Genomic DNA, 17,952 nt, shown 5'->3' on the forward strand with positions numbered 1-17,952 from the left:
AAGTGTCTGAGGCCAGATTTGAACTCATGAAGGTAAGTCTGCCTGACTTCAGGCCCAGCACTCTATCCTGCTGCTGAAAATACATTAAGATAACATTAACATTTTTTTTCCTGTGGGAAACTTGGAATTATCACAGAAGTTATAGGATTTCTCAAAGTGAATCCAGACCACCTTCTTCATCCTAGACTAGATTTATTTTTTATCTGTGCTGTCTGTATGGGTTGTCTGTCCAAATATATATCATAAAGTGAGCAACAGACATTCTTCATCTACTTGGCCTTTCCTATGTGGATAGTTAGGCCAAAATCTTTTGAGTGGCTATATATCTCTTCCAGGAGGCTCTGAAAGGTTCTGGGGCTTGATGCATCTAGCAAGATTGCCACTGGCAAACAGGAACATCTGGCAAACCTTGTCATTCCCAGACAATTTCTCTTCAACTTGGACTCTATGCTGGACCTCGTCTTACACTGTAGCAAATACCACTGGTGAGCATACATCTGCTTGTTTTATGCCTCATCTAATGTTTATTATCAGAGGGTCATTGAACAATTATTTCTGTTGTTGTCTTTCAAGGAATCTTGAATGAGTTTGATGAAGAAATACCTTGTTATAAAAGAGCCTTTAAAATGGTGTTTTGTTTTATTAGATGAAAATTTTAAAATCAACAAATAACTGATGAAACAAAGTAAAATACAAGATATAAACAAATTAAATTTTAAGGGAGGACAACTAATAGTAATGAATTAAAAAGGCCTCTAAGAGAAGATAGTTCTTTAGCCTTGAAGGGAAGTAGTAGTTCAAAATATAATGATAAATATGGAAAATATCCCAAGCATGATGGCAGTCTGTGCAAAGGTATGGTGGCAAAAGAGGTATTGTGAATAGGGAAGAGCAAGTAGGAAATTGTAATAGTAATGGAATTTGAAAATCCCCTTGCTTTGCCAAGCTAATTGGTACTTAGCACTTAGTTTCAAGTTAATTATATCAAACCTATGTTAAGAGACAGAAGGTATGAACCCCTGTTGCTGACGTAACAGGAAAGGGCTGAACAGTGAAGAGCTAATACTTTATATAAGGAAAAACACAAGCTGGAGAGTCAGAACTTCTTGGAGCAAGCCACATGGAGGCTGAGGAGGAAAGGCCCATGATGTAGAAAGTGATTTTGATTTTGGAAACAGAGCTTATGGTGGCAGAGCTTCTTCCAGAAACACCCAGACTTTTGAGGAGAAAGTGATTTTGATTTTGAGAATGGAGCTTATGGTGACAGAGCTTCTTCTGAGAGTCAGACAAAACTTATGCTAAGAGCTTCTGAGAACCAGCCAGAGCGGCCTAAAATTTCCTAGGGCCAGTCGGAGCTGCTGAAGACTTTCAAAGGCCAGCCAGAGCTGCCAGAGGAATCATGACAGTGGTGTCAGCACTTTGTCTGTTTTGGGTCTATCTTGATTCCACAGGCAGAAATTGAATTGATAAGGATGCCAGCAATGTGCATGAATGCTGTTGTGGCTTTGTTAATGTATATGAATTTTATTGTGGGCTTGTTAAGCCTTGTTTTCACAGGAACAGAAACTGTGAAAGACTTGAGGCAGACTGGACACTGTGAGCTTCCATATGGAACAAGGAACTGCAGAGAGAGCTGGACAAGGAACTGGGAGCTATCTGCCTTTGAACTCAGGTTTAGATTCAGGCAGGATCTGGTACCATGGAAGAAGAACCATGGAAGTTAAGAGCCTGCTTTGAGTCCAGATGAAAAGACCTCTCCTTGGTTATTTAATGCTGAATGATGAGATTGTAACTTAATTATGATCTAGGGGTAGATGGCCTTTGTACTTTCCACTACCCCTTTAAAGGGCCCTTATTAGTGACTGATGATATTTTAACTTGATTACATCCCATGGGTGGAGGACTTTGACCTTTGCACTTTCTGTCAATTAAGGAGGCTTGCTGTTATCTTTTGCTTAAAACCATGTCACCACTTTGTTGAAAACTATGTGGCCATATTAGTGATAAGTTGTGAAGTTATAACATTCTGAATTCTGTACTTTGTTTTCTGTGAATGCCTTGCTCTAATTTATTACAGAATAGAGAGCTGACTGTACTGTGTAATCAGAACTTTGAAAAGCTGTTCAAAGCAGAGTCCTCTGGAAAGCTGCTTGTGCTTGGCTTTAGGGACATTTTGTCTAGAAAGTAAAATAAATGACAGAGAGTAAAGGAATAGGACAAATCTGATTGTGAAGGGTTTTAAATGCTAAATAGAAAAGTTTTTACTTTATCCCAAAGGCAATAGGTAGTCATTGTGGCTTGTGGAAGAAGGAAGTTCTATAGTCATATCAAGTAATTTAGGAATGTTGATTTAAGAATATGAATTGTCAGAGTGTATGATTGATTAGAAAGGGGGAGAAAATAATTGTTCAAATCAGGATTTGGATGGATGTGGTATGAATAGAGAGAAAGGGTCAATCTGAGGGGCATAAATGGAAGTAAAATTAATAAAGAGCGAATAAATAGATTTGGGAAAGGGTGAATGAGAGTAAAGTCATGAATAATTGGTGGCTTTCAAGCCATGATGATTATAAGAATGGTGGTACCTTTGAAGTTTAAAAAAATAGAATGAAGGGAAAAATTAAGTGGAAAGATAATGAATTCAGTTGCCAAAATACTGCATTTGAGATAGAGATGTCTATAAGCAGACCATATGTGTCATATGTAGAGGGATGATAGGTTAACCTGTACTATTTGATGATATAATTAAAAGAGAGCATGGTGGTATATGGTGTTAGAGAATGGTCTATGTCCAGTTTCTGCCATATTATATTCCAGTTTTCCCAGCACTTTTTGTCAAGCAGTGCATTCTTATCCCCAAAACTGGGGTCTTTGGGTTTATCAAACAGTAGATTACTATAGTCATTGATTGCTGAGTCTTGTCTGCCCAATATGTTCCATTGATACACTACTCTATTCCTCAGCCAGTACCAAGTAGTTCTGAGGACTGCTGCTTTATAATACAGATTAAAATCTGGTATAGCTAGGCTACCTTCCCTAGCATTTCTTTTCATTAATTCCCTTGATATCCTGGACAGTTTGTTCTTCCAAATGAATTTTGTTACTATATTTTCTAGCTCTACAAGGTAGTTTTTTGGTAAACTGATTGGTATGGCATTAATATATAATTTAATTTAGGTAAAATTGTCATTTTTATTATTGTGATAAGGATAAATTGATGTCTTTCAAATTAGTTAGATTTGACTTTATTTGTGTGAAAAGTGTTTTGTAGTTGTGTTCATATAGGTCTTGGGTTTGTTTTGGCAGGCAGATGCCCAAGTATTTTATAATGTCTACAGTAACTTTAAATGGGATTTCTCATTCTATCTCTTGCTGCTGAATTTCCTTAGAAATATAGAGGAATGCTGAGGATTGATGTGGGTCTATTTTATATACTGCAACTTTGCCAAATTTATTTATTGTCTCAAGTAGCTTTTTACTTGATCCTCTAGGATTCTCTAAGTATATCATCTGCAAAGAGTGATAGCTTAGTCTCTTCTTTGCCTAATTTGATTTCTTTGATTTCTTTTTCTTCTCTAATTGCTACTGCTAACATTTCTAGTACCAGATTGAGTAAGAGGGGTGATAGTGGACACCCTCATTTCACCCGTGATCTGGTTGCAAATGCTTCTAGCTTATTCCCATTACACACAATACTTGTTGATGGTTTTAAATAGATGCTACCTATTATTATTTTTTAATTTTTTTTAATTTTTCAAATACTTTATTAACTTCTGATTTCCATCTTTCATTTCTGCCAAATTTTGAGTTACAAATTTTCTCCCCGTTTTTCCCCTACCCACCGCCCCAAAATAGCAGCCCCACAGGATATCCCCTCCTCCATTCTGCTCTCTCCCATGTTTTCTCCCATACACCTTTCGAATTTTCCAGTGGATCCCTATGCCCCAGTGCCTCTATATTTTATTTCCCAATTACATGTAAAATAATATTAATAATAGTATATATATATATATACATGAATATTTGATTTTAAACCTTTGAATTCCAGATTCATTCCCTTCCTCCCTTGTCACCCACCCTTACTGGGAAGATAAGCAGCTCAGTATACATTGTACATGTGTGGCTAATGCAAAACTATAACATAACAGATATATTGTAAAAGACTAACTATATTTCCCTCCCTCCTATCCCACCCCCCACTTGTTCTATTCTCCACTTTGATCCTGTCCTTTTCAAAAGTGGGTGCTCCCAAATTCCCTCTGCCCCAGCCTGCCTTCCCTTTCATCATCCCGCATCTCATCCCCTTCCCCCCCCTACTCTCCTGAAGGGTGAGATATGCTATTTAGTGTGTATTTCATTCCCTCCTCAGGGAAAATTCAATGGGAATAAGGGTGACCCATTCCCTTTTGCCTTCCTATTCTTCCCCTCCATTGTAACCATTTTCCCTTGCCTCTTCTGTATGAGATAGTTTACCCCAATCTGTCTCTCCCCATCTCCTCTCATTATATTCCTCTCACCTCTTAATTTCACCTTTTAAGTATCATTCCTTCCTGTTAAATTGGTTCTGTGCCCTCTATCTATGTATACCTCTATCTATGTATGTTTATACACATTCACATATGTTTTCATATGCCCATATACCATCATATATAAACATATATATGTATATATATACATACTAACATATATATATATATTCCCTTCAACTACTGAGAAAAGTTTCATCAGTTACAATTATTGTTCTTCCATGTAATAATGTTAATAGTTCAATTTTGATAAGTTCCTCATGATTTCTTTTCTCTGTTTACCTTCTCATGCTTCTCTTGCTTCTTGTATCCGAATGTCAAATTTTCTATTCAACTCTGGTTTTTTCAGCAAGAATGCTTGAAAGTCCTCTATTCCACTGAATTACCATATTTTGCCCTGAAACATATTACTCAGTTTTGCTGGGTAGGTGACTCTTGGTCTCAATCCCAGCTCCTTTGACCTCTGGAATATCATATTCCAAGCCCTTTGATCCCTCAATGTAGAAGCTGTCAGATCCTGGGTTATCCTGATTGTGTTTCCACAATATTCAAATTGTTTCTTCCTGGTTGCTTGTAATATTCTCTCCTTAGTATGGGAATTTTCTTTTTGGGATGTTTTTCAGGAGGTGATCAGTGGATTCTTTCAACCTCTATTTTGCCTTCTGGTTCTAACACATCAGGGCAGTTTTCTTTCAGAAATTCTTGGAGGATGTTACTTTGATAATGGCTTTCAATTAGTCCAATAATTTTTTAATTATCTCTCCTGGATTTATTTTCTAGGTCAGTGGTTTTTCCCATGAGATATTTCACATTGCCTTCTATTCTTTCATTTGTTTGGATCTGTTTAACAGCATCTTGATTTCTCATAAAGTCATTAGCTTCCATTTGCTCCAATCTAATTCTGAAGCAATGATTCTCCTCATTGAGCTTTTAAGATTTTTTTTTCCATCTGGCAAATTCAGCTTTTTAAGGCATTCTTCTGCTCATTGCCTTTTTGAGCCTCTTTTGCCATTTGAGTTAGTCTATTTTTTAGGGTGTTATTTTCCTCAGTCAGGCTGTTGACTCTCATTTCATAATTTTCTTGCATTGTTCTCATTTCTCTTCCCAATTTTTCCTCCACTTCTCTTATCTGCTTCTTAAGGTCCTCTATGGCCTGTAACCAGCTCATATTTTCCTTTGAAGCTTTTGGTGCAGAAGTTCTGACTTCACTGTCTTCCTCCTGTTCCATGCCATGCTCCTTTTTGTCCCCAAAATAGGAGTCTACTGTTGGAATCTTCTCTCTGCTTTTTTTCCTTTGCCTGGTCATGTCGCCCCTCAGTCACTTGACCCTGGGCTTTTTCCCACAGTAGGACTCTGCCACCAGACAGGAGAGCTTTCATTCCAAACGCTGTGGTTTTCTCAGCTGCTGGAAGTATTAGATGGGTGCCCTCTCTGAGGTCTCCACACACTCGGGCAAGCTGGACACACACCCCAGGACCTCTACCCTAGACTGCAATCCAGATCTAAGCAGGTTAAAGCAAGAGTGATTACCCCTCAGACTGGTGCTTGGTTCCCCTACACTCTGTAGGCCAGGAGCTGAAGCTGTCATGTGGTGCTGCTGGGCATCTCAGTGGCTTCTCACCCCGGGGGCAAAAGCCATACACTCCCACTTCCTGGGTCCCAAAGTCCAGACTGTACTGACCTCTCACTTTGTCCTTCACATCTATGTGTTGATAATTCTGTAAATGGCCACATCTCCTGCTGATCTGGAGTCCCTCCGCTGGGCGACTGGTCAGGCCCATCCTGGGGCTAAAGCCTCAGTGTGGGGCTGGGGTCGGCTTCCAGAGCGCTGTGCTGGATTCCTGCCGGGTTGTCCTGGGAGGGAGAGTAGCTTCTCTGTGTCATTTTGTGGGTTCTGCAGCTCCAAAGTTTGTTTAGAGTCCCCTTTTTTCATGGATTGGGGAAGGTCGAAGCTGGAGCCACAGGAAGGTCATGCTTCTACTTTACCATCTTGGCTCTGCCCCCCCTAACGTCTGTTTTCTAATTGCTAAGTTATATGTCAAAACTTCATTTTCATTAACCAGCGCAAGCAGGGGAAAGAGGAAATACCTTAGTAATTAAGCTAATTTAATTTAATTTAATTTTGAAAAAAATAACTAGTTAAATTTAAAAAGGGGCTAAAACCAATTAACACCAAATATTTTCAAAATTACTAGTTATTTGACTAACTTAAATTCTGGTTTGTTTTTTTTTTTAAACTAAATTAGTTTATTTTGTGTAATAAATGTTCCTGCCTTTGTATTTTCCATTTAATAATGATTCACCCATTTTAATTTCACTATGCCCCTTAGGATTAAAATAAATGAATCAACTATTAATTGAGCACCTACTATGTGTAAGGCATTCTGCTAGAAGCTAATGAGATACAAACATAAAACATTTTACCTTGTCTTACTGCAAAATTTATGAGCTAAATAAAAGGTACCAAAGGCACAAATCTTGTGGAGAAAATGGAAAAAATGCAATCATGAAGTCAATTTAAAAAATTAGTCTTTAGCATTGAAGTACATTAAATAAAAATAGTTTTTGTAGTTATGAACAGAATTGTCTTAATGTGACCTGACAGAGAAAAATCTGATCTAGCAGACTGGGCGAAGAACTAAAATCTAGGAATAATTGTCTCATACCCAAATACTTTCTCTGACACTCGTTCTTCCAATAATTCTTTTACCTACTAAGTAAACATTCATAGCATACCTACTGTATGACTAAAATTTTATTGTGTTATGTCATAATACCAATGACACTAATTTCCCATCTACAAAGCAATAAAAATAATGTTTATTGAATCTACTTTCAAAAAGATAAAATGGAGAATAACTCAGGTCCACCATTCAAGTTTCAAATAGTCTTCACATTAATATAACTATAGAAGTCTGCAACCAGGAACATTCTTTCTTTAAATAGTTCTTGTGGCAATCACATTGGGCATAGAACAAAGGACATATTGAAAGGTTGAACTGGACATGGAGGAACAGGCCTAGAATCCTTGCTGCAGAAGGTATCTTCACTAAGCCTGGAACTAACATAGTGAACTCCTGGGAGCAGGAGGCCAAGAGGCAACCTAAGAAGAGAATGAATTGGCCCAATTCAGAAAATACAGAACAGACAGTAGTTTCCATGACAATTTGTATTGATATAAGTCCCATGCATTTTGAGCACAGACAAGACAGGAATACCTTGTCTCAAAAAAAAAAAAGCATATAGGTATCAAACACTTAACGTGTGCTTAGAGATGTCTGACATTAGAGAACAGCTATCATCTATCAATTATCTATCTGTCTATCTATCTATCTATCTATTTACTTACCTACCTATCTCTCTATGATCTATCTATCATTTATCTATCTATCATCTATCTCTCTATCTATTAATCATCTATCTATCTTGTATATATCTAGTTACTTACATATTGTTTCTCCATTAGAACAGAATCTGTTCTGGCTTCTATTTCTATCCTCAGTATTTTGCACGGTGTCAGACAAATATTAAGTACTTAAAAATGTTTGCAAAATTAAAAAAATGAAGTGATAGTCCATGAGGAGATTTTGGAAAAAAATTTATATATTTATAGAATAGCTAGAAAACAATGCAAGGCAATATTCACTTGCTAGATAGTGTGTTGGTAACTAGCTTTGAAGTAGTAAAATGATTGTGGGCTGGTATAATCAAATGAAGCTTCATGAAGGAAATAGGAGGTGGGCCTCAATGGAAGTGTAAGATTTCATCTGGAAGACAGAAGCAGTGAGGACACTTCAAGCAGGGGGAATATGCAATTGCAGGACCAGAGATAAGAATAAGTATCACAAAAGTGGAGGGCAGAAAATAAACTTAGCATGGTTGGAAGGTTTGTGTCAGAGTCATGAGACAGAATTAAACAAAATGGAGCCAGATTATGAGTGGACTTGAATGTTATGATAGCTAATCAGAATTTAATTCAATAAGCAGTGAGAACAGGGACAGGGGTGGGGGTGGGAATACGTTTTAGATTCTTGGGGAGAACAACAAAATGAAAGTGATAATTTAGAATAAAAAAACAAACTTGTACAGGATGGTCCAGTAAAAGACAGAGGATGAAGACAGACTATTAATGAATAAATAATTTGTTCAAATTTTATTAAGCATTTGCCATGATATATTTACAAATAAATATTGCTTGGTCACATGGTACAAATGGAAACTCGCAAAGCACCCACAAAGTACCTTCTTCTACAATAGGTAAATTAGTTTTTAAAACATTGTGCTTTCCAGGAGTGAATGAATACCCTTTTCATCCACCTAAATAGATGATGGGGTGAGAAAATCAAGAAATGGAGGGAACTCAGAAGCAATTATCAGCAAGTATTGGTAACTAGATATGCAAAGAGTTGGTTTAAAAAATTGTTGAACTGAATAGGCATGGGGAATGAATGAGCATTACTTAGCAGAATTGTATTAAAATGATCTCATAGTTTAGGCAGAAGAAGGGTAATAGGGAAGGAGAGCCCTGAGTGATTAGAAACCTTTGTATGGAAGCCCTACACACTATCACTGAATTGCTTCTGGCGGTAATTTTTGGTCACATATGAGGACATAGCCCCAACTAATCTGGTAGGTTTAGAAGTACACTGCAGGTGGGCAATCAGCAAGAGATGTGAATTACTCTGAATGTTTAAGAATTAGGCCCTGAAAGCAATAAATATTATAAAGTATTATTGGTTGAAGCTGCATAACCTTTTTATTTGGGTGTGACAGTGATTTTGAAACTTATCAGTGATTACAGAAGTGGGCACTTCCCAAGGAATGAAGTTTGGAACTATCTGGGACAGATATTCCTATGACCTCAAAGTTCTGACTAGTCAGAGAAGGTCAGTGGCAGCAGTAGTAATAGTGGTAACACTCCAATCTGTCATGAACATATAGTAGCAAGGCCCATGGAAACATTTTATTTAAGCATGACGAAGCATCACTGTGCCCTATCAGAGATGGTTTTGATGGTACCTGATGAGCCCCATCACAGAGAATATTGCTAGGTCCCAAGCATTGTAATGGAAATGCAGATTTAAAGATCTTCCCTGCCCCTAGGCTAACGTGCACCTGGAGCCTGGGGTGGGAGGCTTGTTTTTCAGTAGATACTTTTTGATTGGCCAGTGGGTCAAAAAGGTTGTTACATTCTCTGAGCCAGGAGAAGGCTATATAAGCCCTGATGTGTAGCTTTGTTTTGGGACTCACTTTGAGAAGTGTTCTGTGATTTGATCTGAATTCTGGGAAGCCGTTGTTGAGAGTCCCCCGGCTTTGAAAAACCCAGAATGTGGAAACCCAGATGTTGACTGGGTATGGATGTAATGGTTGGACAGTTTGGAAATCTGTCTACTTGACGTTTCTGTCTTGATAATTATGCCTGTATACTTTGAGATTCAGGGTGCTGACCTTTTCTCCTGAATAAGGTAAATGATATATGTCTGACTGATTAAAGTAAGCTTGTTAACCCATTTTGAGTTGCTTTCCTTTATCAAAGCAGATCCAAGAACCTGTGGTAGCTGCAAACCCTGAGGACGCTTGGGGTGCTTGCTGCTACAAGCATATGTGAGGCATCATTTATCCTTAGCATAGTAATCAGCATAACATTACCAGAGGCTTTGGGCCTTAAGTAGTAGTATTTTGGGGCCCAGTCACAACATGCCATACAACATTGTATGAAACAATTCAAATTGTAGGTATCAACATGGGCAATAGTTCAGGTAGATCTGCAATAGTCCTTTGCTTATAATCTGGAGTGGGGAAGTTCTTCCACACTGCAATCAAGGAAGTATCTAGTGATCAACAGTGAACTACTCAGGGAGGGCTTAGTGAACTAAGTGGTGGGGCAATTGGGAGGTGTTTTGCTTTTTGGTGACAGAAAGGAGGTGAAACTATCCATGAAGGGACTGATGAATAAGGGGAAAGTTTCTCAACAAAGGCTCTACTAAGCAAAGGATTGATAATCTTCCTGGTTGGAAGAGTCCCTGGTTAGTAGGTCAGGCAATTGTGAATGGGTGTTAATACAGTAGGAGTCTAGCACTTGGACAGGCTTTATTCATGAAGCTAATGGCCTCTTGGCTACAATTATTATAGGTTACTTTGATTTGTGATGAGGATCAGTGACATTGCCAAACTGTTATCATAGACACTGGGGTCCTAATGTAACTGCTGCTACTTTCTGCTCTTTGTCACTGCTTTACTTTGGTAGAGCCACTGTGAAATGTAAACAATTCACACCACTCACTACATGCTATAGAATGTTAAGATCCAGGAATCAGTCCTTCCAAAACCTTTGATTTCTGGTCTTCATTATCCCTCATATTCTTTCACTTCCTCAGGGATTTGTTACAATGCCTGTTTTCTCTTTTGCTGTCTTTCTGTTTGAGCTTTTTTTTTTTAATTCCTCCAGGACATCTACGTTGATTTACTTAAATTTCGCAGCTCAGGAATAAGTAGCAATAGCCCTAGAATGCTTTAAGTGGTATAATGACCTCAGGAAAAACCTTTAGAACTTGGCACCCTGGAGTATGTCAAAAGAGCAACTTCTACTCCACAAAGACTAGGCTAGGCTTTATTTAAAAGGTATTGACGTCAAGTTTGATATGTAATCCAACAGGAGATGAAGACTTCTTGGTAACCTAAGTTAAAAAGTCAGCATACAAGGAGTCAGGAATTCTTCTATTAGGCTTGATCATATTAAGTCACCATGGCAAAAACAGGTTGTTTTTTGTGGTGGTGGTTATTATTTCTGGAGAGCCAGTTGTTAAACACTTAGTAGTACATCCTCTCTAGAGGCCAATACGTTAATACACAATGATACCAGCAGAGAGGACCTCAGACTGAGAGTGGGGAGCAGGTACCAGATTTACTCTGTCTTGGTTCAATGTGTTTGGTAGGAATCCAAGGGGAAATCATTAGAGAAGAAGCAACTCACAGTAAAGTAGGTGACCAGGCATGCATGGTATGTCTAGAGAAAGGCGTGTTTCTATGAGGACCATAAGATAGAAAAAGTATGAGATGAGAGACTTGGTATCTTAAAAAAAAAAAACAACCCTTCATATAACTAACATCTCTGCAGTCAAATGAACCTATTTATTAGTCTAAGGCAAGAAATAATGCTTTCTGAAGATAAGTTCTATCCACAATTCATTTCTCCATATCCTATGAGTGTATTCCCTTGTCACTTCTGATTGCATTTAAACTAGATCAAGTATGCTTTTACCACTGTTGTCCTTTTTCTTCCAGTAAAAATGGACTGCATTTTACTTTTATTCTAAAAAAGATTCCATTTATACCTCTTTGTTGATAGATTGTACTTTTATTTTATTTCAAGGTTCTGTAGAAATCATTAGTGACACTATGCCAAGGGCTGAAGTTCATATACAACCTGAATATTTTGATTCACTGAAAAATTAACCCACAATATACCAAGAAAAAAATTATAATGATCTCATCCAACTTTAAAAAAATGTTTGCATTAAATGGAGACGCTAATAATTTCCTACTATCACCCTAAAACTAATCCATAAAGGAGATTGGACTGTGAAAAACTGAATATAACTCCATGTGCCCATTTTTAATTTGGTTCAAGAAATGTAAGCAAATTCTTATAAAGGAAATAGCACGGCAGCATAAAGGGCATTCTAATTACTACATCTAATTACAAAGAAGAGCAAACAACCCCCAAAAATTACAACATACTTTAAATGAAATAAAAAGACTGATTAAACAATCAAATAGGAAGCTATCATATTGACAGTCTGATGAAGTAAATGAGGAAACAAGAAATGCATCTTGAATACATGTCAAAGAAAGAGAAAATTAAATCAAGCATGACTTGTATTCTACTACCCTCAAAATTATAAAATCACCTGATGTTTTATTCATTCCAAATGCATTCTGACCCCAATGTCTTACTGAGCATACATGTACTAAGATAGCAAGCATTGATAGTTCTGTTTGCAATTCTTTATTCTAATAATGCCAGTATAAGGGCAATGTTCTATTTCAGGGAGGACCATATGGCATTAGATATAAGCACCTGAACTAGCTTGGTAATAATAGGAATGAAAAGGAGAGGATGGAGTAGAAGGTATTGTGGAGGTAAAATTTTTTTTAAATGGTGAAAGATCAGATATGTGGAGGGTGGGGGTTGGGAGAGTAAGGGAAAAGATAAAATCAGTTTTGCATTGTTTCTCATTTGGATTACTACAACGACCATTCTGTTATAAATGACCTTGTTCAGACACTCATGTACCACAGGTGGAGTTGTGAATTGATCCAACCATTTTGAGAAACAAAAATAAAATAGAACATTATTGTGTCACAGTAGAAAATGTGAAGCTTAGGAAGTATGAAAAGAACCAGGAATTGGTGTGTGGGGGGGGAACAGAAGAACCAGGAAAATAATCTATATAGTGACTAGAACAATGCAATCTGGAAGGATGGAAGGAAAGAAGGAAAAAGGGAAGAAAAGGAAAGACAGAAGGAAAAAAGGAGAGGGCAGGGATGAGAAAGAGAAGAACTGAATGTTGTAGAAATTATGTGCCTCTCTCTTTTCTTTGTCAAAGTAAGAATACCAGGGGTACACTACCTAGACATAACAGCCTTGGGTAATGTTTTGGTTGGTTTAATTTCACTGACTTTTTTTTTAAATCTTCAAAAACAGGGGAAGGGAGAGATATATCTGTGAATTAAGTTAACATAAAAACAAAAGATACCAATAAAACAATGTAGTTTAAAAAGAATACGTGAAAAGAAATGGCCTGTTGTTATATGGGATGACAAGGCATAGATTGGTTACAATCTGCATTTTTTGGGGGTAGTACCCTTATAAAGGACATTGCAGATCCATTAAAATCTTCAGAAAATTTATTTCTATACTGGTAACTGAAAATGACAGTGTTTTATTTTTTAAGTTGCCAAGTCACGACAAATATGTGAGTGTGTGTGTTTGCATATATGTGTGTACATAAACATACACACACATATATAACAATTTTATTTCAAAATGATAACAACATATAAGGTAGGGACTGCTGAGATTATCTCCACTTTCAGATCAGGAAACTGAGGCTCAACATGGCCATGACCTTTGCTCAGGGTCACATAATAAATATCACAGGAAATATTTGAAGGTTGATCTTTCTGACTTCAATTCTAGCATGCTGCCTCCTTTCTATGTGTGTTTATGTAAACATATACAGAAACAAACCAATTTTCAAACAGACCAATTTTTCTGAAAATTTTCATGCTAGTTATTTTTCACAGGCTGTATGGTATTTAAGTTGATTTAGAACTTAAAACATTTTGAATATCTAATTTTAAAAATTAAATAAAAGAATGATTACATTGTGACTTAAAGTAATCCTTAATGCTGAGTTAAACATCAATGAAATTAACAAATACATTTATCTTGTCCCAAATCCCTTGTTTTTTTAACTTATTTAAGAAATAGAACAATTTATGTTTGTAGCATCATTTTTGTAACATACATATCCTACTCAATACCAATTTTAAATCTTTTCCATGTATGAAGGTCAATATTTACTAGATGTTCAAAAAGTATGTTGCTTTTATGCAAAAAATGAAATATTAATAAGCATAAATGTAAGTTATTTGTAAAATAGGACATGTAAACTCAATTTTAAAAATCTAGTCTGTTAGAGTACAGCTTCCATATATTTATCTATTTTCCTTATGAATGAATCATGTGGAAAAGAATAATATAGTTTTCAGTAGCTTTGTTAGAATTTAACCCATAGTCATTTTTTTACTGATTATTTTTTTATACACTGCATAACCTAAGGAAGAAAACAGGAACCCTAGAGATTCTGGAATGATTTCTAAAATTTTAAGTCTACTCTTACATTTCAGATAAGATAAAACTTTATGTTGCATGTAGTATAAAGCATACACATTAAGGGAATGCATTTTAAAAGTCGTCACTAGGTGGGTCCAGAGCAATGAATTAGGAATTTAAAATTGTAATGGGAAAATTTTTTGGTTTTTTTTTAACAGATGTAATCCAACTCAAACACAGGCCATAATGTACTAAAAGAGAAAGATAAGACATTATAATTAATAAAGGATGATTTTAAAAAGATAAAATTAATAATTAAATAATTAAAATTAATCCAATAGGTCTATCTCTGAAGGAAAACAAACAGGCCATCAAAAATTACTTTGCAATAAAACATATGAACAAGATACATTCATAAATGAATTTCATCCAAACTCTAAATAACAAGTAACTCTAATACTATATATTATTTCCAAACAAAATCTTTATCACAGGACAAATATGGTGGCAATACCGAAATCTAACAAATACAAACTGAGAAAGAATGAACAATTTATTCTAATTAAACTCCTCACAACTGTGATACAGCAGTGTATTAATAATATTCATCTTGACCTGCAGTTTAATATAAGGAAAATATTACAATATACTAATCAGGAAAAGAAAAAAATAGAGACTATATGATAAAATGTAAAGTATGGTGACATTAATATTTCCATAGGAAAATTAAACTTTATTAATGGAAGAACTACTCCATAAATGAGAGAAAAACATTTATTTGACACTATAAGCTAATATTATACACAATGAACAAACTCTAGAAAAATTCTCATTAAAAACAATTATTTAAAACTTATTACTACTATTTAACTCTTATAGAAATGTAAGTAGTATGGTATAAAAAAGAATGAGTATTGTCAATTAAAATATCTCTACTTTCAAGTGACATGAATGTATACTTTGAAAATACAAGGCAGTCAACAACAGAAACAAGTAAGAGTTAGTTAATAACTTCAGTAAAGTATTGGAATGTAAGATAATCCACAACCCACTGCATTTCTACATGGCATCATTAATAATCAAAAGACAGTTATATATAAAAAAATCCTTTGTAAAAATAACAAGATATAGCTTTGAAACATACAAAGAAAACTTTAAAATGATTTTGGCAAAAATCAAGGGAAAACTGAACATAGAACTACCCCTTACTCATCGTTAGTTTGAAGAAATACAGTAAAAATGGCATTACTTTTTCAAACTACTTACAGATTTAATGTTATACCAATCAAAATATTAATGTCATTTTAACTAATTAAAAGAAGTTATTAAAAAGGACTATGCAAAAAAGTGTGTAAGACTACTAAGAATCATAAAAAATAAAACTTACAGAGGGACTACTACCACTAAAATTAAAATACATTCTAAAATAACAATTATTAAATGCTTTCTGTTACCTCTTGTAGTACCAAAAGAATAGAAAAATTTGTCGAAAGAAAAAAATAAAGAAAACAGAAATAGAATGTATAGATATGAGATTTTTTTGTACATTTTGGTGTAGTTTTTATTAAATAAGTGTTCATAAAAGCACATGGAAAGGTATACAAGTGAGAATTAGATTTTCTAACTCTGCAGAAATAAATGTTAAATATTTTTAAAATTTTGATTTTTTAAAATATCAGTATCAATGAGTATCTCTACAGAACAATTTCTTTTAAATAAAAATAAGAATAGGGAAAGATACTATATTGCAATAATGTTAATATGTTTACAAGTTCCAATTTGTGTAGCATTAAAAAAAAACCTGTCTTATTTCTATCAATAATTTGCCTTTGGTTTTAAGTATAGTAACCTATGTCTTGCAAAAAAGCCAAAACAAAACAATGCTTTTGGAAAAAAGAACTTTCAAGGATAAATTATAAATGCAATCTGACTCTACGAAAAAAAAAACTTAAGAGTATCAAACATGAAAAAATCAAATAAAATTAATTATTAAAAATAGAGAATTTTAAATGTTTAAAATAACTAAATTATAATAGTGGCCCCCTGGTCACTATCGGAGTCCATAATTGAGACATATGGACTTTTAAAAATATTATAATAGGAGAAATATTAAGGTATGTAGCAGCAAGCACCCTAGCATACCCAGGATGACTGCTAGCACAGGTTCTTTGATCTGATTTTCTAAAGAAAGCGACTTGAAAAGGGTTAACAATCTTACTTTAATCAAACATATATCATTGACCCAGTTAAGGGGGAAAAGTCAGCACCCTGAACTTCAGAGAATAAAAACAGAAATTAAAAGAAGACAAAAATACAGAACGAGAAAATAACAGTTCAACAGACCAACCGACGGGGCTTTTAGCTGTCTGACCATCACCTACATGCAGTTAGTCACCAGAAAGAGAAGCACCAACATCTGGGTTTTCAAAGCCGGGGCTCAATGGCTGTCCAGAGTCTCATCTGGCCAAATCACACAACTCTTAACAAAGTGAGCCCCAAAGCAAAACCTCACATCAGAGGTATATATAGCCCTCTTCGGGGTGAGAGAACATCACAACCCTCATGACCGACTTGACTACAAAGTAACAAAAGTTGTGCCTCCTGAAAAACAAGCCTCCCACCACAGACTCCATGTCACCCCATTCAGCCTATCAGGGAGCAGAGTTAATTTTCAAATCAGGAAAGGTCCTCAAATTCACCTAAGCCTATTAAGCCAGGGGAGAACTTCAAATTCCTATTACCATTACAAGGTATTTTAGGTGTCTGGAAACTATAAACCATGTTAATTGTAAAGGATAATAATAATCTCCCCTCCTGCCAGAAACAGAATAAATATGATGCCCAAGCCTATTCTGCCACACCAGTTGAAAATAGTCCCAGTAACCTTAGACAATCTTTTGATTACTATTTTTAAGAGTATTTTATTCTTCCAATTACATGTAGGCATTTTTTACAATATTCATTTTTTTTAAATTAAGTTGCCCTTGAGTATAGTTCCAAATTGCTCTACAGAATGGTTGGATCACTTCACAACTCTACCAACTGTGCATTAGCATCCCAATTTTCCCATATGCTTTCCAACATGTATCATTTTCCTTTTCTGTCATAATTAGCTAATCTGATAGGTACAAAGTGGTACCTTAGAGCTGTTTCAATTTGCATTTCTTGAATCAATAGTGATTTGGAGTATTTCTTCAACTATATGTAGATACCTTTGATTTATTCATCTGAAAACTGCCTCATATCCTTTGACTATTTGTCAGTTGGAGAATGGCTTGTATTCTTTTAAATTTGACTCTGTTTTCTATAATTTGAGAAATGAAGCCTTTATCAGAAACTTAATGTAAAGATTTTTTTCCCAGATTTCTGCTTTTCTTCTGATCTTGGATGCATTGGTTTTGTTTGTGCAAAAAAAAAATTAATTTAACATAATCAAAATTACCTGTTTTATATTTTATAATGTTCTCTATATCTTTTTTGGTCCTAAATCCATCCCTTCTCCATAAATCTGATAGATAAACTATTTCTTTTTCTCCTAGTTTGCTTATGGTATCACCCTTTATATCTAAATCATGTATTGATTTT

The sequence above is a fragment of the Petaurus breviceps genome, unplaced genomic scaffold, assembly GCF_028583685.1.
Source record: "Petaurus breviceps papuanus isolate PSGF00001 unplaced genomic scaffold, PetGlider_PUasm1.0 81, whole genome shotgun sequence".
Lineage (NCBI taxonomy): Eukaryota > Metazoa > Chordata > Mammalia > Diprotodontia > Petauridae > Petaurus > Petaurus breviceps.